We start from the raw sequence: 8,001 nt of genomic DNA, 5'->3' as shown, positions 1-8,001 counted from the left end.
GTGGTGCAGATAACACTAAGGCCACGAGTTCGGATCCTATATAGGGATGGCTGGTTGGCTCACTTGGAGAGTGTGGTGCTGACAATACCAAGTCAAGGGTTAAGATCCCCTTAGCGGTCATCTTTAAAAAAATAAATAAATAAATAAATATAAATAAAAAATAAAAACAGGCTAGAAACCTGATATTTTCTCAGGACCATACAGCTTAGTAAATAGTGGAACCAGGGGGGGGAATTTTTTTTTTTTTTTGATTATCCAATGATGGATTTGGTGGTGTCGTATAAACTGAATTTAATTTCATGGGATTTTTAAAAATTTATAAGTTTATCTCATATGCTTTTATACAGTATTAGCTATATCTAGATGCTTTGCAAGTAAACTGATATTTTTAGGGTGTTATTAATGTAGGATTGTTTTAGTGCAATCTGGGTGTTCAGTGATGATAATTTCCTTTTTTTTTTTTTTTTTCCCATTGGCCACTATGATTAACCTGACAGAGGCTGGGACTAAATCTGTTCAATTTGTCACATACAGCATCTTATTAAGGCTTCTGTCAAAGTCAACTAAGCAGCAGGAGGAGGCCACCCTCAAACATGCCCTCCAGGGTCTCAGGATCAACCTGTTGAACAAATCCCATAAACCAGTGGGGTCTAACTTAAGTCAGGGGGCTCTCTCCTTAAGTTTCTGTATTGACCTTTCCCCCTTGGCCCAAATCTTAATGTAGGCACAACAGGATGTGTTAGCATTTGTACCGATTCCTCTGCTTTGGTCCATAAGGAAGAAGTTTAAAGAAGCTCCATCACCAGTAACACACGTGTCCTAACCTGAATGCCTTCCAGGGTCAAGTTGGTATTATCGATCACTTCAACTAAAGTCAGGGACAAATTTTATAGTACTTTTTCTAACTGGATGACTTCCATTGTGGCAATAACTGGCCACCAATTGTGAATAAATAATGAATCTCTTATCCCTTTGGGGAGTTCCTCCAGGTAATCAAAGGAAGCTTCATTTTGGAGAAATTTCCATAATGTGATACTAATGATATATATTTGAAGGTCTCTTATCATCACTCCTAAGGTACAAGTCACCATATTTTGGGGAGAGAGTCAAGATAATGCGTGGCTTTCATACAGTCCTGGGGTACACATGGCAGTCCTGGAAAGAAAGTGTTGTTAGGGCTGGCCAGTTAGTTCAGCTGGTTAGAGCACAAGACCATGCAATTTAGCCTACAGCTGACTCCCAGAGAACCATACAATCTGGCTTACTATCAATTCTCATGGACTTCCCTCAAATTACATTAACTGGCCTGTGAGGTTCTCGGTGTTTCTCTTCCACAACACTATGTCTCTAATGTATCTCATTCTTGTCATCAACACTATCAAGAACTTTGGTCTGAGATTTCACCCTACAAGTTAGCCTGGCCTATCACAGTTTCATGGGTGCTGGTAGCAGACACCAGACCCTGGGTTGGAGACAAAAGACTTACGTATAGCATGGCAAGCAGCATCAGTCCCCTTTGCCTCCCCTTCCCACAAAGGGGACATGGATGGGCCCAGTTGGATGCCTGGACACACAGTTTCATTACAGAAGAGGAACCCCGACCTTAGGGCACCCAAGTCTTTTATACTGTATAGTAGGTGTGGCTGTCCATTGCTCCAGAGGGAGACATTGTCCCTATCTTCCAATGCTGTTTGCTGTACAAACATCCTTGAAAAGATAATCTGGAACAAAGGCAGTCAGTGCCTCTACTCACAAGACAGGCAAACATGTGAGAGATCCATGAATTGTTTCTCAACAACAGTCACATAAATAAAGACATTCAACAAAATAAGAAGGGCCAAAAAGTACTCAAAGGGCATTTTAAATGAGTGTTCAAAGGGCATTTAAAATGAGTGTTCAGGGCTGGCCGTGTAAAAGGAGTATGTCTAATAGACAGTGAGAGACAAGTTTTATACTACAGAGGACATGGGTCCATGTTAAGAGCAAGGACATGTAAAGAGCCAGACAGCCTGGGTTCAGAATTCACATCTGCCACTTACTAACTTCCTGAGCCCATGGCACAGGTTGCATATGTGCATGCACATGAATAGAAATATTCTTGAGAGATATGCCCAGATGATTTTCCCTGAGTGATAGAATAATGGGGAATAATGGTGCAATGTTTATTTTCTTCTTTTGCTAGTCTGTGTTTTCTAATTATTAACAATTAGTTATAACAGGAATAAATGTTTAAAAACATGTCTTAAAAGCTGTTATTAAATACTTGGCATTTATTGACATAAAATTTTTCTGTTTCTATTCTTCTCAAGCAAGGGCCATGATATGTAGAAATTTATGACTATGAGTCAGGAATTCACTACGAGGCTGGCATATAGGAGCCAATCTCTTAGCTAGTTGGTGAGCATAGGTGACATCTCAAAGTGTCAATGTGACTATACTTTTTTTTAATTGAAACATAATTGTACATATCTGTGGGGCAGAGCATTGAATATCAATACCTGAGTGCAATATGTGATGCTTAAATCAGGATAATTAGCATATTCAACATTATATGATGTAATCATTTTTTGTGGCCCTTTAACAATTTCTTGCTAATCCTCCTTTCCCACCTCTGGTGGCCTCAGTTCTGTTCTCTCCTTTCGAAAGTTCAGTGAATTATTGTGATTGTTGTTTCTTTCTTTCCCTTCCTTCCTTCCTTCCTTCCTTCCTTCCTTCCTTCCTTCCTTCCTTCCTCTTTCTTTCTTTCTCTCTTTCTCTCTTTCTTTCTTTCTTTGCTCCCACTTATGAGTGGGGACATGCAATATTTCTCTTCTGTACTTGGCTTATTTCACTTAACAAAATTTTCTCTAAGTTCATCCAGTTGCTGAAAATGGCAGTATATCATTCTTTTTTTATGGCAGAGTAGTATTTCCATTACGTATATATATCACATTTTCCTTATCCAGTTGTCTGTTGATGAACATTTAGGTTGGTTCCAACTCTTGGCTATTGTAAATAGAGCTGCAGTAAACAAGGGAATGCAGGTATCCCTTCAACATGATTTCCATTCCTTTGGGTATATACTCCCAGTGGAATTGCTGGATCATATGGTAGTTCTATCTGTAGTCGTTTGAGGAAACTCCATACTGTTTCCATAATGGCTGCACCAATTTACAGTCCCACCAGTAGTATAGGAGGGTTCCCCTTTCTCTGAATCCTCACCAGCATTTGTTATTGTCCAACTTTTTTACAACAGCCAGTCTAACTGGGGTGAGATGATAGATAGCTCAATGTGGTTTTGATTTGCATTTCACTGATGCTTAGTAATTTTGAACATTTTTTCATGTGTCTGTTGGCCATTTGTACATCTTCCTTTCAGAAATGCCAGTTTGGCTCTTAATTGTTTCTTTCACTGTACATAGTGATGTTGAGCATTTTTGCATGTGAATGTGACTATAATTTATTACATGATTCCATTTTATTCTCAATAATAAAGGTCTATTGTTGTCTCAATTTTACAAATACCAACTAAGGGTATTATATACCACGTTGGTAATCACAAATTTGGGAATCTGTGAATATCATGGTTCTAGTACCAGGTTTGGATCAGCTAATTCTGTTTAGGGGCTGTGCTATGCACTGTAGGATGTTTAGCAGCATCCCTGCCTTCTGCCCACTTGATATCCTCCCTCCAGGTTGTGACAACCTGTTTTAGTCTGTTTTGTGCTACATTTTTTTTTTTTTAAAGATGACTGGTAAGGGGCTCTTAACCCTTGACTTGGTGTTGTCAGCACCACACTCTCCAAAGTGAGCCACGGGCCGACCCTGTTTTGTGCTACTTTAACAGAATACCACAGACTGGATAATTTATAAACAATAAAAGTTTATTTGTTTCATGGTTCTGGAGGCTGGGAAGTCCAAGTTAGAAGGGCCACATCCAGTGAGGGTCTTCTTGGTGTGTCATAAGATGGCAGAAGGCATCACATAGTGAGAGAGCAAGAGATTGAGCTCACAGCCTCAAGCCTCTTTATAATAAGGATTAATTCAGTCACGAGGGTACAGCCCTCATGACCTAAACACCTTTCATTAGGCCCCACCTTCCAACATTGTTACATTGAGGATTAAGTTTTCATTACATGCTTTTTGGGGGACAAGTCAAACCATAACACAACCAACAATGTCTCCAGACATCACCACATATTCTCTGGTTGAGAACCACTGGTCTAATATATTCTATTCATTAACCCTGAGCATTAAACTCTAAAAATTCAAGATACAAACCTCACACCATTTTCAGCACTTCACCGTAACAGGGGCTTAGTTCTTCAACTAAATCTTTAATAAATATTGTTGATGAAATAAATAATGATGAAATGAATATATTTTGCATAAGTATCATCCTATCTTTTGAATTATTTCCACTCTAATGAGGAATGAACATTTTTAAGACTTCTTGTCCATACTGTCAAATTGCTTATCATAAAAATTACACCAATTTACATTTCCACTAGCAGTGTAAGAGAGTTTTCTTACCACACCCTCACTGACATCAGCTATTTTATGTATGCTTCTATCTTTGCTATTATAAGTTCTTATTTATACTTATTTTTATATTTCATTTATTTATATTTATACATATTTATGTTGTTTTATATATATTTTTGAGCACTAGTAATAGTGAACATTTCCCCCATATGTTTCAGCCAGTGGTATTTCTTCTTTTCTCAATTGTTTGTGCTTTTTGCTCCTTTGTCTGTTGGAGTCTTAGTATTCTTATCAGTTTGCTGACCTCTTTATATAATGTAACCTGGATATCATTAATTTCTACCAAAAAAAATAGTCACATGAAGCATTTAAGCTTAGGCTTTATTAAAGGTTAGGGCAGGTGGCAAAGGATTTACATTACAGCAACTGAAGAAATCTCAAACGGAGTTCTAAACAACCTTCTTTGCAGAAGTCCTTTGTCACATAATGCTTTTGTCTTTCTCTTCTCTTTTTCCTTAACATCCCTATGTCTTCTTCCCACCTTTCCACCCCCCAGTTTCTGTTCCAATGGAGACTAATTTAGTTGTCTCTTTGTTTTCTTTGTCTCCATTTACCCAAGCTACGTTTACCTTCCTACTCTACTGGTTTATCAAGGTATTTTCTTTTTCTTTCTTTCTTTTTTTTTTTTTTGTCCTTTTTGAGACCGACCACACCGCGCTCAGCCAGTGAGCACTGTGAGCGCACCGGTCATCCCTATATAGGATCCGAACCCGCGGCGGGAGCGCTGCAGCGCTCCCAGCGCCGCATTCTCCCAAGTGCGCCACGGGCTCGGCCCTATCAAGGTATTTTCTCAAGCAAGGATACTTCCTTTCCTAAAGGGAATATCAGTACCAACTTTCAAGATATCTTTATATTATACTGGAGTGAAAAAGCATTGTAAATCCTATTGCATTATTTGTTTCGAACACTTTCCCCATTTTGTTTAATTTTAAAATGTTATTGCTAGTGTGATTCTGTGCTATGCGGTGGGTTATCTGGAACACAGTCATTTTTTTCTCTGTCCTCCTTCTCTCCCACCTGTGTATAAAAGAGTTGATGAACATGGACATAAGTCTCCTGAGACCTCAGAACTACCTTTCCAGTTGGGAACTAAAGGCCAACAAAGATTATCACTTTAAAGTGGGTAATGATGGAGCACAAGTTATCTTTAAGAACAGTCAGTTTAGGGGCTTGGTGTAAAGAATGAATTGCACATTGTTGAAGCAGAGGCAATGAATTATGAAGGCAGTACAATTAAATTTGAAAATGCCTGTACATCCAGTGGTTTGACTAGGGGGCTTTGAAATAACACCACTTCTGGTATTATAATTCAAGTATAGATCAGGGCCTATACAGATTAGTGGACAGCACTCAGTAGCTGTGGGGGAAGATGCAGAGTCCGAAGATGAAGAGGAAGAAGATACGAAACTTGTAACTATACCTGGAAAGCAATCTGCCCCTGGAAGTGGTAGTGTTTTCCACAGAAGAGAGTAAAACTTGCTGCTGATGAAGATGATGATGATGATTTTGATGAGGAGAAAACTGAAGAAAAAGCCCCAGTGAAGAAATCCAAATGAGATACTCCAGCCAAAAACACACAAAAATCAAACCAGAATGTTAAAAACTCAAAACTATCAACACCAATATCAAAAGGTCAAGAATCCTTCAAGAAGCAGGGAAGAACTCCTAAAACACCAAAAGGACCTAGTTCTGTAAAAGACATTAAAGCAAAGATGCAAGCAAGTATAGAAAAAGTTGGTTCTTTTCCCAAAATGGAAGCCAAGTTCACCAATTGTTGGAAGAATTGCTTCTGGATGACTGACCAGGAGGCTATTCTGGCAGTGGAAAAAGTCTCTTTAAGAAACTAGTTTAAATAGCATGTTAAAATTTTCTGCCTTATTTCATTTCTGTAACTGTTTATATTGGACTGTCCTTTTTACAATGCAGAGTGAGAGCTTTCCCCACTGTGTTTGGTAAGCGTTGTTCAGGTTTCATTGCCAAGAATGTACTGTCCAAAAGGCCAGTTTAGTTTTTATAAATGCAACTCTACCCTTTGCTTGGTTTTAAGAATGTATGGAATGTTATAACAGTACACAGTAGTAGCAGTGGTCAGACAAATGGAAATGGTAGGGAGACAAAAATATACCAGTGAAGTAAACTCAGTATTTTAGTAAAGTAAAATTAAAACATAAATTTTATTTTATTTTTTTTCCTTTTTGTCTTTTTTCGTGACCAGTAACGGGATCGCAACCCTTGGTGTCGCGCCCGCACTGCGCTCAACCAGTGAGCGGACTGGTCTCTATATGGGATCCGAACCGCGCTCCCAAGCGCCGCACTCTACCAAGTGTGCCACTGGGCCAGCCCTAAAACATAAATTTTATTTTTTTCCCTTGAAAAAGTTATAAGGAAAAAAAAAATCTTTATTCCTCTTATGAGTGTTTTAAGCTTAGAAGGTGCTTCCAGTGGGTAGTATTTAGACAGCTGGAAATGGAGGAAAAGGTGTAGCATGCCTGTTCCATACTTAAGATACCTAGTATGCTTTTACAAAGTGAGCTTCCCCAAAAGTTGACCTCAGAGAAGTAAGGAGTAGAATAGTGGTTACTATAGGCTGGGGGCGGGGGGAGGTAGGATGAGGTTGGTCAAGGGATACAAAATTACAACTAGACAGGAGGAATAAGTTCTAGCTTTCCATAGTACTGTGGGGTAACTATAGTAGACAATAAGTCATCGTAGTTTTTCAAAAGCTGGAAGAGAGGATTTTGAATGTTATCAACACAGGAAATGATAAAGATTTGAGGGGATGGATATGCTAACCACACTGATTTGATCATTACACATTGTATGCATGTATTCAAATATCACACTGTACCTTATAAATATGTACAATTACTGTAAATGTTTTTAAAAAATTAAAAATTTATAATTTGTTAAACTATGATAGGAAAGAATCAGTTTAGATACCTAAGATATTCACCTTTCTAATGCAAAAAAATTGATGTGAAATTGTTAACATATGATATATTTTAAAAATAAAATTAATGTTGACAAATTGCCAAAAAAAAGAAAAAGGAGACATAAGCTTCCTCTTTCTTTGTAAAAACACATTCTCTTACTGTTAGGAACCATTATAAAGCAATTATGCCCTGCTTATATTAAACACATTTGCTAGACTTTTAAATGAGATATCTAGGCATAATAATAATTAGCACTAATATTTATAGAGCATTATATTATACTGCCTCCCAAATATCACATGATGATTAAGACATTGGAAAGTAGAGCAAGGTCAGAAGAAAATGCACTTGAGTTTAGAAATTAAAAATCTGAGATGAGAAGGACCACACACAAACATGAAAAAACCAAGAGATTTCAAATGCAGACCTTGTCACTAGCCTCATGTGGGTGTTAAATTTTTTTTTTTTTTTTTTAAAAAGATGACCAGTAAGGGGATCTCAACCCTTGGCTTGGTGTTGTCAGCACCACGCTCAGCCAGTGAGC

General features: G+C 38.0%; 1 pseudogene; it reads left to right on the top strand.

Moving 5' to 3' along the window:
- Positions 1-5,484: 5,484 nt before the first annotated feature.
- LOC103593152 lies at positions 5,485-6,363 on the top strand (annotated as a pseudogene).
- Positions 6,364-8,001: the final 1,638 nt, after the last annotated feature.

The sequence above is a fragment of the Galeopterus variegatus genome, unplaced genomic scaffold (assembly GCF_000696425.1).
Source record: "Galeopterus variegatus unplaced genomic scaffold, G_variegatus-3.0.2 Scaffold1285, whole genome shotgun sequence".
NCBI lineage: Eukaryota > Metazoa > Chordata > Mammalia > Dermoptera > Cynocephalidae > Galeopterus > Galeopterus variegatus.
Note: the sequence above shows the minus strand (reverse complement) of the source record. Positions and strands in the feature narration are given on the sequence as shown.